We start from the raw sequence: 18,412 nt of genomic DNA, 5'->3' as shown, positions 1-18,412 counted from the left end.
GACATGAAGTGATCTGAGAGTCTCAGTTTCAGTTGCAGAGAATGATCACATCAGAGAAGATGATTTACCCGCTACACATCAGCCTTTCTCGGCAATTATCTGGTTGCATAGAGGAACCGTATGATTCCAGTACCTATATAATGCACATTTGTCAGAGACATTGCTGCTTACGGCCACACCACCCGGAACATGCCTGACCTCGTCTGATCTTGGAAGCCAAGCAGGGTTGGGCCTGGTTAGTACTTGCATGGGAGACCACTTGGGAATACCAGGTGCTGTAAGCTTCTTCTCTACTCTCTACCACCTTCATGTCTTTTGTGGCAACGTCTGATCCTCCTGTGACACATGAGGAAGTTGGTCATCTTCAGCTGCTGCTGCGTCTTTGTTGGCAGACACGAAGTGATCTGAGAGTGTCAATTTCAGCTGCAGAGAATAATCACATCAGGGAAGAAGATGTGCCCACTACAAGTCAGCCTTTCTGGGCAATTATCTGGTTACATAGAGGAAGTGTATGATTCCATTGCCTATATAATGCACATTTGTCACAGATATTGTTGCTTACGGCCACACCACCCTGAATAAGCCCGACCTTGTCTGATCTTGGAAGTCAAGCAGGTTTGGGCCTCGTTAGTACTTGGATGGGAGACTGCTTGGGAATACCAGGTGCTGTAAGCTTTTTCTCTTCTCTCTACCACCTGCATGTCTTTTGTTGCAACGTCTGATCACCCTGTGACACATGAGGAAGTTGGTCATCTTCAGCTGCTGCTGCTTTGTTGGCAGACACAAAGTGATCTGAGAGTCTCATTTTCAGCTGGAGAGAATTATCACGTCAGGGAAGAAGATGTGCCCACTACATATCAGCCTTTCTCGGCAATTATCTGGTTACATAGAGGAAGTGTATGATTCCATTGCCTATATAGTGCACATTTGTCACAGAGATTGTTACTTACGGACAAACCACCCTGAATATGTCTGACCTTGTCTGATCTCGGAAGCCAAGGAGGGCTGGTTCTGGTTAGTACTTTGATGGGACACCGCTTGGGAATACCAGGTGCTGTAAGCTTTTTCTCTTCTCTCTACCACCTACATGTCTTTTGTTGCAATGTCTGATCGCCCTGTGACACATGAGGAAGTTGGTCATCTTCAGCTGCTGCTGCTTTGTTAGCAGACACGAAGTGATCTGAGAGTCTCAGTTTCAGCTGCAGAGAATAATCACATCAAGGAAGAAGATGTGCCCACAACAAGTTAGCCTTTCTCTGCAATTATCTGGTTACATAGAGGAACTGTATTATTCCAGTACCTATATAATGCACATTTTTCACAGACATTGTTACTTACGGCCACACCACCCTGAATATGCCCGACCTCGACTGATCTCGGAACCCAAGCAGGGTTGGGCCTGGTTAGTACTTGAATGGGAGACCCCTTGGGAATGCCAGGTGCTGTAAGCTTTTTCTCTTCTCTCTACCACCTGCATGTATTTTGTTGCAAGGTCTGATCGCCCTGTGACACATGAGGAAGTTGGTCATCTTCAGCTGCTGCTGCTTTGTTGGCAGACACGAAGTGATCTGAGAGTCTCATTTTCAGCTGGAGAGAATAATCACGTCAGGGAAGAAGATGTGTCCACTATTTATCAGCCTTTCTCTGCAATTATCTGGTTATATAGAGGAAACGTATGATTCCAGTACCTATACAATTTACATTTGTCAGAGACATTGTTGCTTACGGCCACACCACCCTGAATATGCCCGACCTCGTCTGATCTCGAAAGCCAAGCAGGGTTGTGCCTGGTTAGTACTTGGATGGGAGACCGCTTGGGATTATCAGGTGCTGTAAGCTTTTTCTCTTCTCTCAACCACCTGCATGTCTTTTGTTGCAACGTCTGATCACCCTGTGACACATGAGGAAGTTGGTCATCTTCATTTTCTGCTGCTTTGTTGGCAGACACGAAGTGATCTTAAAGTCTCATTTTCAGCTGGAGAAAATTATCACGTCAGGGAACAAGATGTGCCCACTACATATCAGCCTTTCTTGGCAATTATATGGTTGCATAGAGGAACCGTATGATTCCAGTACCTATATAATGCACATTTGTCACAAACATTGTTACTTACGGCCACACCACCCGGAATATGCCCAACCTCGTCTGATCTTGGAAGCCAAGCAGGGTTGGGCCTGGTTAGTACTTGGATGGGAGACCGCTTGGGAATACCAGGTGCTGTAAGCTTTTTCTCTTCTCTCAACCACCTGCATGTCTTTTGTTGCAACGTCTGATCACCCTGTGACACATGAGGAAGTTGGTCATCTTCAGCTGCTGCTGCTTTGTTGGCAGACATGAAGTGATCTGAGAGTCTCAGTTTCAGTTGCAGAGAATGATCACATCAGAGAAGATGATTTACCCGCTACACATCAGCCTTTCTCGGCAATTATCTGGTTGCATAGAGGAACCGTATGATTCCAGTACCTATATAATGCACATTTGTCAGAGACATTGCTGCTTACGGCCACACCACCCGGAACATGCCTGACCTCGTCTGATCTTGGAAGCCAAGCAGGGTTGGGCCTGGTTAGTACTTGCATAGGAGACCACTTGGGAATACCAGGTGCTGTAAGCTTCTTCTCTACTCTCTACCACCTTCATGTGTTTTGTGGCAACGTCTGATCCTCCTGTGACACATGAGGAAGTTGGTCATCTTCAGCTGCTTTTGCGTCTTTGTTGGCAGACACGAAGTGATCTGAGAGTGTCAATTTCAGCTGCAGAGAATAATCACATCAGGGAAGAAGATGTGCCCACTACAAGTCAGCCTTTCTGGGCAATTATCTGGTTACATAGAGGAAGTGTATGATTCCAGTACCTATATAATGCACATTTGTCACAGATATTGTTGCTTACGGCCACACCACCCTGAATAAGCCCGACCTTGTCTGATCTTGGAAGTCAAGCAGGTTTGGGCCTGGTTAGTACTTGGATGGAAGACTGCTTGGGAATACCAGGTGCTGTAAGCTTTTTCTCTTCTCTCAACCACCTGCATGTCTTTTGTTGCAACGTCTGATCACCCTGTGACACATGAGGAAGTTGGTCATCTTCAGCTGCTGCTGCTTTGTTGGCAGACACGAAGTGATCTTAGAGTCTCATTTTCAGCTGGAGAAAATTATCACGTCAGGGAACAAGATGTGCCCACTATATATCAGCCTTTTTTTGGCAATTATCTTGTTACATAGAGGAACCATATGATTCCATTGCCTATATAATGCACATTTGTCACAGAGATTGTTGCTTACGGCCAAACCACCCTGAATATGCCCGATCTCGTCTGATCTTGGAAGCCAAGGAGGGTTGGGCGTGGTTAGTACTTGGATGGAAGACCTCTTGGGAATACCAGGTGCTGTAAGCTTTTTCTCTTCTCTCTACCACCTGCATGTCTTTTGTTGCAACGTCTGATCACCCTGTGACACATGAGGAAGTTGGTCATCTTCAGCTGCTGCTGCTTTGTTGGCTGACACGAAGTGATCTGAGAGTCTCAGTTTCAGTTGCAGAGAATGATCACATCAGAGAAGATGATATGCCCGCTACACATCAGCCTTTCTCTGCAATTATCTGGGTGCATAGAGGAACCGTATGATTCCAGTACCTATATAATGCACATTTGTCAGAGACATTGCTGCTTACGGCCACACCACCCGGAACATGCCTGACCTCGTCTGATCTTGGAAGCCAAGCAGGGTTGGGCCTGGTTAGTACTTGCATGGGAGACCACTTGGGAATACCAGGTGCTGTAAGCTTCTTCTCTACTCTCTACCACCTTCATGTCTTTTGTGGCAACGTCTGATCCTCCTGTGACACATGAGGAAGTTGGTCATCTTCAGCTGCTGCTGCGTCTTTGTTGGCAGACACGAAGTGATCTGAGAGTGTCAATTTCAGCTGCAGAGAATAATCACATCAGGGAAGAAGATGTGCCCACTACAAGTCAGCCTTTCTCGGCAATTATCTGGTTACATAGAGGAAGTGTATGATTCCATTGCCTATATAATGCACATTTGTCACAGATATTGTTGCTTACGGCCACACCACCCTGAATAAGCCCGACCTTGTCTGATCTTGGAAGTCAAGCAGGTTTGGGCCTCGTTAGTACTTGGATGGGAGACTGCTTGGGAATACCAGGTGCTGTAAGCTTTTTCTCTTCTCTCTACCACCTGCATGTCTTTTGTTGCAACGTCTGATCACCCTGTGACACATGAGGAAGTTGGTCATCTTCAGCTGCTGCTGCTTTGTTGGCAGACACAAAGTGATCTGAGAGTCTCATTTTCAGCTGGAGAGAATTATCACGTCAGGGAAGAAGATGTGCCCACTACATATCAGCCTTTCTCGGCAATTATCTGGTTACATAGAGGAAGTGTATGATTCCATTGCCTATATAGTGCACATTTGTCACAGAGATTGTTACTTACGGACAAACCACCCTGAATATGTCTGACCTTGTCTGATCTCGGAAGCCAAGGAGGGCTGGTTCTGGTTAGTACTTTGATGGGACACCGCTTGGGAATACCAGGTGCTGTAAGCTTTTTCTCTTCTCTCTACCACCTACATGTCTTTTGTTGCAATGTCTGATCGCCCTGTGACACATGAGGAAGTTGGTCATCTTCAGCTGCTGCTGCTTTGTTAGCAGACACGAAGTGATCTGAGAGTCTCAGTTTCAGCTGCAGAGAATAATCACATCAAGGAAGAAGATGTGCCCACAACAAGTTAGCCTTTCTCTGCAATTATCTGGTTACATAGAGGAACTGTATTATTCCAGTACCTATATAATGCACATTTTTCACAGACATTGTTACTTACGGCCACACCACCCTGAATATGCCTGACCTCGACTGATCTCGGAACCCAAGCAGGGTTGGGCCTGGTTAGTACTTGAATGGGAGACCCCTTGGGAATGCCAGGTGCTGTAAGCTTTTTCTCTTCTCTCTACCACCTGCATGTATTTTGTTGCAAGGTCTGATCGCCCTGTGACACATGAGGAAGTTGGTCATCTTCAGCTGCTGCTGCTTTGTTGGCAGACACGAAGTGATCTGAGAGTCTCATTTTCAGCTGGAGAGAATAATCACGTCAGGGAAGAAGATGTGTCCACTATTTATCAGCCTTTCTCTGCAATTATCTGGTTATATAGAGGAAACGTATGATTCCAGTACCTATACAATTTACATTTGTCAGAGACATTGTTGCTTACGGCCACACCACCCTGAATATGCCCGACCTCGTCTGATCTCGAAAGCCAAGCAGGGTTGTGCCTGGTTAGTACTTGGATGGGAGACCGCTTGGGATTATCAGGTGCTGTAAGCTTTTTCTCTTCTCTCAACCACCTGCATGTCTTTTGTTGCAACGTCTGATCACCCTGTGACACATGAGGAAGTTGGTCATCTTCATTTTCTGCTGCTTTGTTGGCAGACACGAAGTGATCTTAAAGTCTCATTTTCAGCTGGAGAAAATTATCACGTCAGGGAACAAGATGTGCCCACTACATATCAGCCTTTCTTGGCAATTATATGGTTGCATAGAGGAACCGTATGATTCCAGTACCTATATAATGCACATTTGTCACAAACATTGTTACTTACGGCCACACCACCCGGAATATGCCCAACCTCGTCTGATCTTGGAAGCCAAGGAGGGTTGGGCCTGGTTAGTACTTGGATGGGAGACCGCTTGGGAATACCAGGTGCTGTAAGCTTTTTCTCTTCTCTCAACCACCTGCATGTCTTTTGTTGCAACGTCTGATCACCCTGTGACACATGAGGAAGTTGGTCATCTTCAGCTGCTGCTGCTTTGTTGGCAGACATGAAGTGATCTGAGAGTCTCAGTTTCAGTTGCAGAGAATGATCACATCAGAGAAGATGATTTACCCGCTACACATCAGCCTTTCTCGGCAATTATCTGGTTGCATAGAGGAACCGTATGATTCCAGTACCTATATAATGCACATTTGTCAGAGACATTGCTGCTTACGGCCACACCACCCGGAACATGCCTGACCTCGTCTGATCTTGGAAGCCAAGCAGGGTTGGGCCTGGTTAGTACTTGCATAGGAGACCACTTGGGAATACCAGGTGCTGTAAGCTTCTTCTCTACTCTCTACCACCTTCATGTCTTTTGTGGCAACGTCTGATCCTCCTGTGACACATGAGGAAGTTGGTCATCTTCAGCTGCTTTTGCGTCTTTGTTGGCAGACACGAAGTGATCTGAGAGTGTCAATTTCAGCTGCAGAGAATAATCACATCAGGGAAGAAGATGTGCCCACTACAAGTCAGCCTTTCTGGGCAATTATCTGGTTACATAGAGGAAGTGTATGATTCCAGTACCTATATAATGCACATTTGTCACAGATATTGTTGCTTACGGCCACACCACCCTGAATAAGCCCGACCTTGTCTGATCTTGGAAGTCAAGCAGGTTTGGGCCTGGTTAGTACTTGGATGGAAGACTGCTTGGGAATACCAGGTGCTGTAAGCTTTTTCTCTTCTCTCTACCACCTGCATGTCTTTTGTTGCAACGTCTGATCACCCTGTGACACATGAGGAAGTTGGTCATCTTCAGCTGCTGCTGCTTTGTTGGCAGACACAAAGTGATCTGAGAGTCTCATTTTCAGCTGGAGAGAATTATCACGTCAGGGAAGAAGATGTGCCCACTACATATCAGCCTTTCTCGGCAATTATCTGGTTACATAGAGGAAGTGTATGATTCCATTGCCTATATAATGCACATTTGTCACAGAGATTGTTACTTACGGACAAACCACCCTGAATATGTCTGACCTTGTCTGATCTCGGAAGCCAAGGAGGGCTGGTTCTGGTTAGTACTTTGATGGGACACCGCTTGGGAATACCAGGTGATGTAATCTTTTTCTCTTCTCTCTACCACCTGCATGTATTTTGTTGCAACGTCTGATCGCCCTGTGACACATGAGGAAGTTGGTCATCTTCAGCTGCTGCTGCTTTGTTGGCAGACACGAAGTGATCTGAGAGTCTCATTTTCAGCTGGAGAGAATAATCACGTCAGGGAAGAAGATGTGTCCACTATTTATCAGCCTTTCTCTGCAATTATCTGGTTATATAGAGGAAACGTATGATTCCAGTACCTATACAATTTACATTTGTCAGAGACATTGTTGCTTACGGCCACACCACCCTGAATATGCCCGACCTCGTCTGATCTCGAAAGCCAAGCAGGGTTGTGCCTGGTTAGTACTTGGATGGGAGACCGCTTGGGATTATCAGGTGCTGTAAGCTTTTTCTCTTCTCTCAACCACCTGCATGTCTTTTGTTGCAACGTCTGATCACCCTGTGACACATGAGGAAGTTGGTCATCTTCATTTTCTGCTGCTTTGTTGGCAGACACGAAGTGATCTTAAAGTCTCATTTTCAGCTGGAGAAAATTATCACGTCAGGGAACAAGATGTGCCCACTACATATCAGCCTTTCTTGGCAATTATATGGTTGCATAGAGGAACCGTATGATTCCAGTACCTATATAATGCACATTTGTCACAAACATTGTTACTTACGGCCACACCACCCGGAATATGCCCAACCTCGTCTGATCTTGGAAGCCAAGCAGGGTTGGCCCTGGTTAGTACTTGGATAGGAGACCGCTTGGGAATACCAGGTGCTGTAAGCTTTTTCTCTTCTCTCAACCACCTGCATGTCTTTTGTTGCAACGTCTGATCACCCTGTGACACATGAGGAAGTTGGTCATCTTCAGCTGCTGCTGCTTTGTTGGCAGACACGAAGTGATCTTAGAGTCTCATTTTCAGCTGGAGAAAATTATCACGTCAGGGAACAAGATGTGCCCACTATATATCAGCCTTTTTCGGCAATTATCTTGTTACATAGAGGAACCATATGATTCCATTGCCTATATAATGCACATTTGTCACAGAGATTGTTGCTTACGGCCAAACCACCCTGAATATGTCTGACCTCGTTTGATCTCAGAAGCCAAGGAGGGTTGGGCCTGGTTAGTACTTTGATGAGAGACCGCTTGGGAATACCAGGTGCTGTAAGCTTTTTCTCTTCTCTCTACCACCTGCATGTCTTTTGTTGCAACGTCTGATCGCCCTGTGACACATGAGGAAGTTGGTCATCTTCAGCTGCTGCTGCTTTGTTGGCAGACACAAAGTGATCTGAGAGTCTCAGTTTCAGTTGCAGAGAATGATCACATCAGAGAAGATGATTTACCCGCTACACATCAGCTTTTCTCGGCAATTATCTGGTTGCATAGAGGAACCGTATGATTCCAGTACCTATATAATGCACATTTGTCAGAGACATTGCTGCTTACGGCCACACCACCCGGAACATGCCTGACCTCGTCTGATCTCGGAAGCCAAGCAGGGTTGGGCCTGGTTAGTACTTGGATGGGAGACCGCTTGGGATTATCAGGTGATGTAAGCTTTTTCTCTTCTCTCAACCACCTGCATGTCTTTTGTTGCAACGTCTGATCACCCTGTGACACATGAGGAAGTTGGTCATCTTCATTTTCTGCTGCTTTGTTGGCAGACACGAAGTGATCTTAGAGTCTCATTTTCAGCTGGAGAAAATGATCACGTCAGGGAACAAGATGTGCCCACTACATATCAGCCTTTCTTGGCAATTATATGGTTGCATAGAGGAACCGTATGATTCCAGTACCTATATAATGCACATTTGTCACAGACATTGTTACTTACGGCCACACCACCCTGAATATGCCCAACCTCGTCTGATCTTGGAAGCCAAGCACGGTTGGGCCTGGTTAGTACTTGGATGGGAGACCGCTTGGGAATACCAGGTGCTGTAAGCTTTTTCTCTTCTCTCAACCACCTGCATGTCTTTTGTTGCAACGTCTGATCACCCTGTGACACATGAGGAAGTTGGTCATCTTCAGCTGCTGCTGCTTTGTTGGCAGACACGAAGTGATCTTAGAGTCTCATTTTCAGCTGGAGAAAATTATCACGTCAGGGAACAAGATGTGCCCACTATATATCAGCCTTTTTTTGGCAATTATCTTGTTACATAGAGGAACCATATGATTCCATTGCCTATATAATGCACATTTGTCACAGAGATTGTTGCTTACGGCCAAACCACCCTGAATATGTCTGACCTCGTCTGATCTCAGAAGCCAAGGAGGGTTGGGCCTGGTTAGTACTTTGATGAGAGACTGCTTGGGAATACCAGGTGCTGTAAGCGTTTTCTCTTCTCTCTACAACCTGCATGTCTTTTGTTGCAACGTCTGATCACCCTGTGACACATGAGGAAGTTGGTCATCTTCAGCTGCTGCTGCTTTGTTGGAAGACACGAAGTGATCTGAGAGTCTCAGTTTCAGCTGAAGAGAATAATCACGTCAGGGAAGATGATGTGCCCACTACACATCAGCCTTTCTCAGCAATTATCTGGTTACATAGAGGAACCGTATGATTCCTGTACTTATATAATGCACATTTGTCACAGACATTGTTGCTTACGGCCACACCACCCTCAATATGCCTGACCTCGTCTGATCTCGGAAGCCAAGCAGGGTTGGTTCTGGTTAGTACTTGGGTGGGAGACCGCTTGAAAATACCATTTGCTGTAAGCTTTTTCTCTTCTCTCTACAACCTGCATGTCTTTTGTTGCAATGTCTGATCACCCTGTGACACATGAGGAAGTTGGTCATCTTCAGCTTCTGCTGCTTTGTTGGCAGACACAAAGTGATCTGAGAGTCTCAGTTTCAGCTCGAGAGAATAATCACGTCAGGGAAGAAGATGTGCCCACTACTTATCAGCCTTTCTCGGCAATTATCTGGTTGCATAGAGGAACCGTATGATTCCAGTACCTATATAATGCACATTTGTCAGAGACATTGTTGCTTACGGCCACACCACCCTGAACATGCCCGACCTCGTCTGATCTCGGAAGCCAAGCAGGGTTGAGCCTGCTTAGTACTTGGATGGGAGACTACTTGGGAATACCAGGTGCTGTAAGCTTCTTCTCTTCTCTCTACCACCTGCATGTCTTTTGTTGCAACGTCTGATCATCCTGTGACACATGAGGAAGTTGGTCATCTTCAGCAGCTGCTGCTTCTTTGTTGTTAGACACGAAGTGATCTGAGAGTCTCAGTTTCAGCTGCAGAGAATAATCACATCAGGGAAGAAGATGTGCCCACTACAAGTCAGCCTTTCTCTGCAATTATCTGGTTACATAGAAGAAGTGTATGATTCCAGTACCTATATAATGCACATTTGTCACAGCTATTGTTGCTTACGGCCGCACCACCCTGAATATGCCCGACCTCGTCTGATCTTGGAAGCCAAGGAGGGTTGGGCCTGGTTAGTACTTGGATGGAAGACCTCTTGGGAATACCAGGTGCTGTAAGCTTTTTCTCTTCTCTCTACCACCTGCATGTCTTTTGTTGCAACGTCTGATCACCCTGTGACACATGAGGAAGTTGGTCATCTTCAGCTGCTGCTGCTTTGTTGGCAGACACGAAGTGATCTGAGAGTCTCAGTTTCAGCTGCAGAGAATGATCACATCAGGGAAGAAGATGTGCCCATAACAAGTGAGCCTTTCTCGGAAATTATCTGGTTACATAGAGGAAGTGTATGATTCCAGTACTTATATAATGCACATTTGTCACAGAAATTGTTCCTTACGGCCACACCACCCTGAATATGCCCGACCTCGTCTGATCTCGGAAGCTAAGGAGGGTTGGGCCTGGTTAGTACTTCAATGGGAGACTGCTTGGGAATACCAGGTGCTGTAAGCGTTTTCTCTTCTCTCTACAACCTGCATGTCTTTTGTTGCAACGTCTGATCACCCTGTGACACATGAGGAAGTTGGTCATCTTCAGCTGCTGCTGCTTTGTTGGAAGACACGAAGTGATCTGAGAGTCTCAGTTTCAGCTGAAGAGAATAATCACGTCAGGGAAGATGATGTGCCCACTACACATCAGCCTTTCTCAGCAATTATCTGGTTACATAGAGGAACCGTATGATTCCTGTACTTATATAATGCACATTTGTCACAGACATTGTTGCTTACGGCCACACCACCCTCAATATGCCTGACCTCGTCTGATCTCGGAAGCCAAGCAGGGTTGGTTCTGGTTAGTACTTGGGTGGGAGACCGCTTGAAAATACCATTTGCTGTAAGCTTTTTCTCTTCTCTCTACAACCTGCATGTCTTTTGTTGCAACGTCTGATCACCCTGTGACACATGAGGAAGTTGATCATCTTCAGCTGCTGCTGCTGCTTTGTTGGCAGACATGAAGTGATCTGAGAGTCTCAGTTTCAGCTCCAGAGAATAATCACATCAAGGAGGAAGATGTGCCCACTAAGAGTCAGCCTTTCTCGGCAATTATCTGGTTACATAGAGGAAGTGTATGATTCCAGTACCTATATAATACACATTTGTACCAGATATTGTTGCTTACAGCCACACCACCCTGAATAAGCTCGACCTCGTCTGATCTCGGAAGCCAAGCAGGGTTGGGCCTGGTTAGTTCTTGAATGGGAGACCGCTTGCGAATACCAGGTGCTGTAAGCTTTTTCTCTTCTCTCTACAACCTGCATGTCTTTTGTTGCAATGTCTGATCACCCTGTGACACATGAGGAAGTTGGTCATCTTCAGCTTCTGCTGCTTTGTTGGCAGACACGAAGTGATCTGAGAGTCTCAGTTTCAGCTGAAGAGAATGATCACATCAAGAAGGAAGATGTGCCCACTAAGAGTCAGCCTTTCTCGGCAATTATCTGGTTACATAGAGGAAGTGTATGATTCCAGTACCTATATAATACACATTTGTCACAGAGATTGTCGCTTACGGCCACACCACCCTGAATATAATATGCCCGACCTCGTCTGATCTCGGAAGCCAAGCAGGGTTGTGCCTGGTTAGTACTTGGGTGGGAGACTGCTTGGGAATACCAGGTGCTGTAAGCTTTTTCTCTTCTCTCTACCACCTGCATGTCTTTTGTTGTAACATCTGATCACCCTGTGACACATGAGGAAGTTGGTCATCTTCAGCTGCTGCTGCTTTGTTGGCAGACACAAAGTGATCTGAGAGTCTCAGTTTCAGCTGCAGAGAATAATCACATCAGGGAAGAAGATATGCCCACTACACATCAGCCTTTCTCGGCAATTATCTGGTTACATAGAGGAACTGTATGATTCCAGTACCTATATAATACACATTTGTACCAGATATTGTTGCTTACCGCCACACCACCCTGAATAAGCTCGACCTCGTCTGATCTCGGAAGCCAAGCAGGGTTGGGCCTGGTTAGTTCTTGAATGGGAGACCGCTTGCGAATACCAGGTGCTGTAAGCTTTTTCTCTTCTCTCTACCACCTGCATGTCTTTTGTTGAAACGTCTGATCACCCTGTGACACATGAGGAAGTTGGTCATCTTCAGCTGCTGCTGCTTTGTTGGCAGACACGAAGTGATCTTAAAGTCTCATTTTCAGCTGGAGAAAATTATCACGTCAGGGAACAAGATGTGCCCACTACATATCAGCCTTTCTTGGCAATTATATGGTTGCATAGAGGAACCGTATGATTCCAGTACCTATATAATGCACATTTGTCACAAACATTGTTACTTACGGCCACACCACCCGGAATATGCCCAACCTCGTCTGATCTTGGAAGCCAAGCAGGGTTGGGCCTGGTTAGTACTTGGATGGGAGACCGCTTGGGAATACCAGGTGCTGTAAGCTTTTTCTCTTCTCTCAACCACCTGCATGTCTTTTGTTGCAACGTCTGATCACCCTGTGACACATGAGGAAGTTGGTCATCTTCAGCTGCTGCTGCTTTGTTGGCAGACATGAAGTGATCTGAGAGTCTCAGTTTCAGTTGCAGAGAATGATCACATCAGAGAAGATGATTTACCCGCTACACATCAGCCTTTCTCGGCAATTATCTGGTTGCATAGAGGAACCGTATGATTCCAGTACCTATATAATGCACATTTGTCAGAGACATTGCTGCTTACGGCCACACCACCCGGAACATGCCTGACCTCGTCTGATCTTGGAAGCCAAGCAGGGTTGGGCCTGGTTAGTACTTGCATGGGAGACCACTTGGGAATACCAGGTGCTGTAAGCTTCTTCTCTACTCTCTACCACCTTCATGTCTTTTGTGGCAACGTCTGATCCTCCTGTGACACATGAGGAAGTTGGTCATCTTCAGCTGCTTTTGCGTCTTTGTTGGCAGACACGAAGTGATCTGAGAGTGTCAATTTCAGCTGCAGAGAATAATCACATCAGGGAAGAAGATGTGCCCACTACAAGTCAGCCTTTCTGGGCAATTATCTGGTTACATAGAGGAAGTGTATGATTCCAGTACCTATATAATGCACATTTGTCACAGATATTGTTGCTTACGGCCACACCACCCTGAATAAGCCCGACCTTGTCTGATCTTGGAAGTCAAGCAGGTTTGGGCCTGGTTAGTACTTGGATGGAAGACTGCTTGGGAATACCAGGTGCTGTAAGCTTTTTCTCTTCTCTCTACCACCTGCATGTCTTTTGTTGCAACGTCTGATCACCCTGTGACACATGAGGAAGTTGGTCATCTTCAGCTGCTGCTGCTTTGTTGGCAGACACAAAGTGATCTGAGAGTCTCATTTTCAGCTGGAGAGAATTATCACGTCAGGGAAGAAGATGTGCCCACTAGATATCAGCCTTTCTCGGCAATTATCTGGTTACATAGAGGAAGTGTATGATTCCATTGCCTATATAATGCACATTTGTCACAGAGATTGTTACTTACGGACAAACCACCCTGAATATGTCTGACCTTGTCTGATCTCGGAAGCCAAGGAGGGCTGGTTCTGGTTAGTACTTTGATGGGACACCGCTTGGGAATACCAGGTGATGTAATCTTTTTCTCTTCTCTCTACCACCTGCATGTATTTTGTTGCAACGTCTGATCGCCCTGTGACACATGAGGAAGTTGGTCATCTTCAGCTGCTGCTGCTTTGTTGGCAGACACGAAGTGATCTGAGAGTCTCATTTTCAGCTGGAGAGAATAATCACGTCAGGGAAGAAGATGTGTCCACTATTTATCAGCCTTTCTCTTCAATTATCTGGTTATATAGAGGAAACGTTTGATTCCAGTACCTATACAATTTACATTTGTCAGAGACATTGTTGCTTACGGCCACACCACCCTGAATATGCCCGACCTCGTCTGATCTCGAAAGCCAAGCAGGGTTGTGCCTGGTTAGTACTTGGATGGGAGACCGCTTGGGATTATCAGGTGCTGTAAGCTTTTTCTCTTCTCTCAACCACCTGCATGTCTTTTGTTGCAACGTCTGATCACCCTGTGACACATGAGGAAGTTGGTCATCTTCATTTTCTGCTGCTTTGTTGGCAGACACGAAGTGATCTTAAAGTCTCATTTTCAGCTGGAGAAAATTATCACGTCAGGGAACAAGATGTGCCCACTACATATCAGCCTTTCTTGGCAATTATATGGTTGCATAGAGGAACCGTATGATTCCAGTACCTATATAATGCACATTTGTCACAAACATTGTTACTTACGGCCACACCACCCGGAATATGCCCAACCTCGTCTGATCTTGGAAGCCAACCAGGGTTGGGCCTGGTTAGTACTTGGATGGGAGACCGCTTGGGAATACCAGGTGCTGTAAGCTTTTTCTCTTCTCTCAACCACCTGCATGTCTTTTGTTGCAACGTCTGATCACCCTGTGACACATGAGGAAGTTGGTCATCTTCAGCTGCTGCTGCTTTGTTGGCAGACACGAAGTGATCTTAGAGTCTCATTTTCAGCTGGAGAAAATTATCACGTCAGGGAACAAGATGTGCCCACTATATATCAGCCTTTTTCGGCAATTATCTTGTTACATAGAGGAACCATATGATTCCATTGCCTATATAATGCACATTTGTCACAGAGATTGTTGCTTACGGCCAAACCACCCTGAATATGTCTGACCTCGTTTGATCTCAGAAGCCAAGGAGGGTTGGGCCTGGTTAGTACTTTGATGAGAGACCGCTTGGGAATACCAGGTGCTGTAAGCTTTTTCTCTTCTCTCTACCACCTGCATGTCTTTTGTTGCAACGTCTGATCGCCCTGTGACACATGAGGAAGTTGGTCATCTTCAGCTGCTGCTGCTTTGTTGGCAGACACAAAGTGATCTGAGAGTCTCAGTTTCAGTTGCAGAGAATGATCACATCAGAGAAGATGATTTACCCGCTACACATCAGCTTTTCTCGGCAATTATCTGGTTGCATAGAGGAACCGTATGATTCCAGTACCTATATAATGCACATTTGTCAGAGACATTGCTGCTTACGGCCACACCACCCGGAACATGCCTGACCTCGTCTGATCTCGGAAGCCAAGCACGGTTGGGCCTGGTTAGTACTTGGATGGGAGACCGCTTGGGATTATCAGGTGATGTAAGCTTTTTCTCTTCTCTCAACCACCTGCATGTCTTTTGTTGCAACGTCTGATCACCCTGTGACACATGAGGAAGTTGGTCATCTTCATTTTCTGCTGCTTTGTTGGCAGACACGAAGTGATCTTAGAGTCTCATTTTCAGCTGGAGAAAATGATCACGTCAGGGAACAAGATGTGCCCACTACATATCAGCCTTTCTTGGCAATTATATGGTTGCATAGAGGAACCGTATGATTCCAGTACCTATATAATGCACATTTGTCACAGACATTGTTACTTACGGCCACACCACCCTGAATATGCCCAACCTCGTCTGATCTTGGAAGCCAAGCACGGTTGGGCCTGGTTAGTACTTGGATGGGAGACCGCTTGGGAATACCAGGTGCCTTAAGCTTTTTATCTTCTCTCTACCACCTGCATGTCTTTTGTTGCAACGTCTGATCACCCTGTGACACATGAGGAAGTTGGTCATCTTCAGCTTCTGCTGCTTTGTTGGCAGACACGAAGTGATCTGAGAGTCTCAGTTTCAGCTGAAGAGAATGATCACATCAGAGAAGATGATATGCCCGCTACACATCAGCCTTTCTCGGCAATTATCTGGTTGCATAGAGGAACCGTATGATTCCAGTACCTATATAATGCACATTTGTCAGAGACATTGTTGCTTACGGCCACACCACCCTGAACATGCCCGACCTCGTCTGATCTCGGAAGCCAAGCAGGGTTGAGCCTGCTTAGTACTTGGATGGGAGACTGCTTGGGAATACCAGGTGCTGTAAGCTTCTTCTCTTCTCTCTACCACCTGCATGTCTTTTCTTGCAACGTCTGATCATCCTGTGACACATGAGGAAGTTGGTCATCTTCAGCAGCTGCTGCTTCTTTGTTGGCAGACACGAAGTGATCTGAGAGTCTCAGTTTCAGCTGCAGAGAATAATCACATCAGGGAAGAAGATGTGCCCACTACAAGTCAGCCTTTCTCTGCAATTATCTGGTTACATAGAAGAAGTGTATGATTCCAGTACCTATATAATGCACATTTGTCACAGCTATTGTTGCTTACGGCCGCACCACCCTGAATATGCCCGACCTCGTCTGATCTTGGAAGCCAAGGAGGGTTGGGCGTGGTTAGTACTTGGATGGAAGACCTCTTGGGAATACCAGGTGCTGTAAGCTTTTTCTCTTCTCTCTACCACCTGCATGTCTTTTGTTGCAACGTCTGATCACCCTGTGACACATGAGGAAGTTGGTCATCTTCAGCTGCTGCTGCTTTGTTGGCTGACACGAAGTGATCTGAGAGTCTCAGTTTCAGTTGCAGAGAATGATCACATCAGAGAAGATGATATGCCCGCTACACATCAGCCTTTCTCTGCAATTATCTGGGTGCATAGAGGAACCGTATGATTCCAGTACCTATATAATGCACATTTGTCAGAGACATTGTTGCTTACGGCCACACAACCCTGAACATGCCCGACCTCGTCTGATCTCGGAAGCCAAGCAGGGTTGGGCCTGGTTTGTACTTGGATGGAAGACCTCTTCGGAATACCAGGTGTTGTAAGCTTTTTCTCTTCTCTCTACCACCTGCATGTCTTTTGTTGCAATGTCTGATCACCCTGTGACACATGAGGAAGTTGGTCATCTTCAGCTTCTGCTGCTTTGTTGGCAGACACAAAGTGATCTGAGAGTCTCAGTTTCAGCTCGAGAGAATAATCACGTCAGGGAAGAAGATGTGCCCACTACTTATCAGCCTTTCTCGGCAATTATCTGGTTACATAGAAGAAGTGTATGATTCCAGTACCTATATAATGCACATTTGTCACAGCTATTGTTGCTTACGGCCGCACCACCCTGAATATGCCCGACCTCGTCTGATCTTGGAAGCCAAGGAGGGTTGGGCCTGGTTAGTACTTGGATGGAAGACCTCTTGGGAATACCAGGTGCTGTAAGCTTTTTCTCTTCTCTCTACAACCTGCATGTCTTTTGTTGCAACGTCTGATCACCCTGTGACACATGAGGAAGTTGGTCATCTTCAGCTGCTGCTGCTTTGTTGGCAGACACGAAGTGATCTGAGAGTCTCAGTTTCAGCTGCAGAGAATGATCACATCAGGGAAGAAGATGTGCCCATAACAAGTGAGCCTTTCTCGGAAATTATCTGGTTACATAGAGGAAGTGTATGATTCCAGTACTTATATAATGCACATTTGTCACAGAAATTGTTCCTTACGGCCACACCACCCTGAATTTGCCCAACCTCGTGTGATCTCGGAAGCCAAACAGGGTTGAGCCTGCTTAGTACTTGGATGGGAGACTGCTTGGGAATACCAGGTGCTGTAAGCTTCTTCTCTTTTCTCTACCACCTGCATGTCTTTTGTTGCAACGTCTGATCACCCTGTGACACATGAGGAAGATGGTCATCTTCAGCTGCTGCTGCTTTGTTGGCAGACACGAAGTGATCTGAGAGTCTCAGTTTCAGTTGCAGAGAATGATCACATCAGAGAAGATGATTTGCCCGCTACACATAAGCCTTTCTCGGCAATTATCTGGTTGCATAGAGGAACCGTATGATTCCAGTACCTATATAATGCACATTTGTCAGAGACATTGTTGCTTACGGCCACACCACCCTGAATAAGCCCGACCTTGTCTGATCTCGGACGCCAAGCAGGGTTGTACCTGGTTAGTACTTGGATGGGAGACAGCTTGGGAATACCATGTGCTGTAAGCTTTTTCTCTTCTCTCTACCACCTGCATGTCTTTTGTTGCAACGTCTGATCACCCTGTGACACGTGAAGAAGTTGGTCATCTTCAGCTGCTGCTGCTTTGTTGGAAGACACGAAGTGATCTGAGAGTCTCAGTTTCAGCTGAAGAGAATAATCACGTCAGGGAAGAAGATGTGCCCACTACACATCAGCCGTTCTCATCAATTATCTGGTTACATAGAGGAACCGTATGATTCCTGTACTTATATAATGCA

At 46.0% G+C, this 18,412-nt stretch overlaps 3 non-coding genes and 40 pseudogenes across 3 annotated transcripts; all 43 read left to right on the top strand.

Moving 5' to 3' along the window:
• The first annotated feature begins 165 nt into the window (after positions 1-165).
• On the top strand, positions 166-284 carry LOC140303359 (5S ribosomal RNA; annotated as a pseudogene).
• Positions 285-556: 272 nt separating this feature from the next.
• Positions 557-675, top strand: LOC140293162 (5S ribosomal RNA; annotated as a pseudogene).
• Positions 676-1,332: 657 nt separating this feature from the next.
• LOC140307336 (5S ribosomal RNA) lies at positions 1,333-1,451 on the top strand (annotated as a pseudogene).
• Positions 1,452-1,720: 269 nt separating this feature from the next.
• Positions 1,721-1,839, top strand: LOC140271860 (5S ribosomal RNA; annotated as a pseudogene).
• A 269-nt stretch (positions 1,840-2,108) lies between these two features.
• LOC140298951 (5S ribosomal RNA) lies at positions 2,109-2,227 on the top strand. Its single transcript, XR_011914545.1, has one exon. It is a non-coding gene; the product is annotated as a 5S ribosomal RNA (ribosomal RNA).
• Positions 2,228-2,496: 269 nt separating this feature from the next.
• On the top strand, positions 2,497-2,615 carry LOC140278388 (5S ribosomal RNA; annotated as a pseudogene).
• A 272-nt stretch (positions 2,616-2,887) lies between these two features.
• Positions 2,888-3,006, top strand: LOC140289275 (5S ribosomal RNA; annotated as a pseudogene).
• Positions 3,007-3,276: 270 nt separating this feature from the next.
• LOC140302429 (5S ribosomal RNA) lies at positions 3,277-3,395 on the top strand (annotated as a pseudogene).
• A 269-nt stretch (positions 3,396-3,664) lies between these two features.
• LOC140303352 (5S ribosomal RNA) lies at positions 3,665-3,783 on the top strand (annotated as a pseudogene).
• A 272-nt stretch (positions 3,784-4,055) lies between these two features.
• LOC140293161 (5S ribosomal RNA) lies at positions 4,056-4,174 on the top strand (annotated as a pseudogene).
• Positions 4,175-4,831: 657 nt separating this feature from the next.
• Positions 4,832-4,950, top strand: LOC140271627 (5S ribosomal RNA; annotated as a pseudogene).
• A 269-nt stretch (positions 4,951-5,219) lies between these two features.
• On the top strand, positions 5,220-5,338 carry LOC140271853 (5S ribosomal RNA; annotated as a pseudogene).
• Positions 5,339-5,607: 269 nt separating this feature from the next.
• Positions 5,608-5,726, top strand: LOC140312866 (5S ribosomal RNA; annotated as a pseudogene).
• Positions 5,727-5,995: 269 nt separating this feature from the next.
• On the top strand, positions 5,996-6,114 carry LOC140278376 (5S ribosomal RNA; annotated as a pseudogene).
• A 272-nt stretch (positions 6,115-6,386) lies between these two features.
• On the top strand, positions 6,387-6,505 carry LOC140289274 (5S ribosomal RNA; annotated as a pseudogene).
• A 657-nt stretch (positions 6,506-7,162) lies between these two features.
• On the top strand, positions 7,163-7,281 carry LOC140271846 (5S ribosomal RNA; annotated as a pseudogene).
• Positions 7,282-7,550: 269 nt separating this feature from the next.
• Positions 7,551-7,669, top strand: LOC140284650 (5S ribosomal RNA; annotated as a pseudogene).
• A 269-nt stretch (positions 7,670-7,938) lies between these two features.
• On the top strand, positions 7,939-8,057 carry LOC140273409 (5S ribosomal RNA; annotated as a pseudogene).
• Positions 8,058-8,326: 269 nt separating this feature from the next.
• LOC140288723 (5S ribosomal RNA) lies at positions 8,327-8,445 on the top strand (annotated as a pseudogene).
• Positions 8,446-8,714: 269 nt separating this feature from the next.
• LOC140298805 (5S ribosomal RNA) lies at positions 8,715-8,833 on the top strand. Its single transcript, XR_011914412.1, has one exon. It is a non-coding gene; the product is annotated as a 5S ribosomal RNA (ribosomal RNA).
• A 270-nt stretch (positions 8,834-9,103) lies between these two features.
• On the top strand, positions 9,104-9,222 carry LOC140290692 (5S ribosomal RNA; annotated as a pseudogene).
• A 269-nt stretch (positions 9,223-9,491) lies between these two features.
• Positions 9,492-9,610, top strand: LOC140295397 (5S ribosomal RNA; annotated as a pseudogene).
• A 269-nt stretch (positions 9,611-9,879) lies between these two features.
• On the top strand, positions 9,880-9,998 carry LOC140301177 (5S ribosomal RNA; annotated as a pseudogene).
• A 272-nt stretch (positions 9,999-10,270) lies between these two features.
• LOC140311499 (5S ribosomal RNA) lies at positions 10,271-10,389 on the top strand (annotated as a pseudogene).
• A 269-nt stretch (positions 10,390-10,658) lies between these two features.
• LOC140312916 (5S ribosomal RNA) lies at positions 10,659-10,777 on the top strand (annotated as a pseudogene).
• A 269-nt stretch (positions 10,778-11,046) lies between these two features.
• LOC140295396 (5S ribosomal RNA) lies at positions 11,047-11,165 on the top strand (annotated as a pseudogene).
• Positions 11,166-11,437: 272 nt separating this feature from the next.
• Positions 11,438-11,556, top strand: LOC140307967 (5S ribosomal RNA; annotated as a pseudogene).
• Positions 11,557-11,825: 269 nt separating this feature from the next.
• Positions 11,826-11,949, top strand: LOC140268362 (5S ribosomal RNA; annotated as a pseudogene).
• A 269-nt stretch (positions 11,950-12,218) lies between these two features.
• LOC140286176 (5S ribosomal RNA) lies at positions 12,219-12,337 on the top strand (annotated as a pseudogene).
• A 269-nt stretch (positions 12,338-12,606) lies between these two features.
• LOC140298950 (5S ribosomal RNA) lies at positions 12,607-12,725 on the top strand. Its single transcript, XR_011914544.1, has one exon. It is a non-coding gene; the product is annotated as a 5S ribosomal RNA (ribosomal RNA).
• Positions 12,726-12,994: 269 nt separating this feature from the next.
• On the top strand, positions 12,995-13,113 carry LOC140303346 (5S ribosomal RNA; annotated as a pseudogene).
• A 272-nt stretch (positions 13,114-13,385) lies between these two features.
• LOC140289273 (5S ribosomal RNA) lies at positions 13,386-13,504 on the top strand (annotated as a pseudogene).
• A 657-nt stretch (positions 13,505-14,161) lies between these two features.
• LOC140271840 (5S ribosomal RNA) lies at positions 14,162-14,280 on the top strand (annotated as a pseudogene).
• A 269-nt stretch (positions 14,281-14,549) lies between these two features.
• LOC140301939 (5S ribosomal RNA) lies at positions 14,550-14,668 on the top strand (annotated as a pseudogene).
• A 269-nt stretch (positions 14,669-14,937) lies between these two features.
• Positions 14,938-15,056, top strand: LOC140273403 (5S ribosomal RNA; annotated as a pseudogene).
• A 269-nt stretch (positions 15,057-15,325) lies between these two features.
• LOC140292831 (5S ribosomal RNA) lies at positions 15,326-15,444 on the top strand (annotated as a pseudogene).
• Positions 15,445-15,713: 269 nt separating this feature from the next.
• Positions 15,714-15,832, top strand: LOC140309866 (5S ribosomal RNA; annotated as a pseudogene).
• Positions 15,833-16,101: 269 nt separating this feature from the next.
• On the top strand, positions 16,102-16,220 carry LOC140299984 (5S ribosomal RNA; annotated as a pseudogene).
• A 272-nt stretch (positions 16,221-16,492) lies between these two features.
• On the top strand, positions 16,493-16,611 carry LOC140289442 (5S ribosomal RNA; annotated as a pseudogene).
• A 269-nt stretch (positions 16,612-16,880) lies between these two features.
• Positions 16,881-16,999, top strand: LOC140275920 (5S ribosomal RNA; annotated as a pseudogene).
• Positions 17,000-17,268: 269 nt separating this feature from the next.
• LOC140311495 (5S ribosomal RNA) lies at positions 17,269-17,387 on the top strand (annotated as a pseudogene).
• Positions 17,388-17,656: 269 nt separating this feature from the next.
• LOC140296238 (5S ribosomal RNA) lies at positions 17,657-17,775 on the top strand (annotated as a pseudogene).
• A 269-nt stretch (positions 17,776-18,044) lies between these two features.
• LOC140296607 (5S ribosomal RNA) lies at positions 18,045-18,163 on the top strand (annotated as a pseudogene).
• The last annotated feature ends 249 nt before the right edge of the window (positions 18,164-18,412 follow it).

This window comes from Leuresthes tenuis, unplaced genomic scaffold, assembly GCF_036924035.1.
Source record: "Leuresthes tenuis unplaced genomic scaffold, fLeuTen1.0.hap1 SCAF_1, whole genome shotgun sequence".
Lineage (NCBI taxonomy): Eukaryota > Metazoa > Chordata > Actinopteri > Atheriniformes > Atherinopsidae > Leuresthes > Leuresthes tenuis.
Note: the sequence above shows the minus strand (reverse complement) of the source record. Positions and strands in the feature narration are given on the sequence as shown.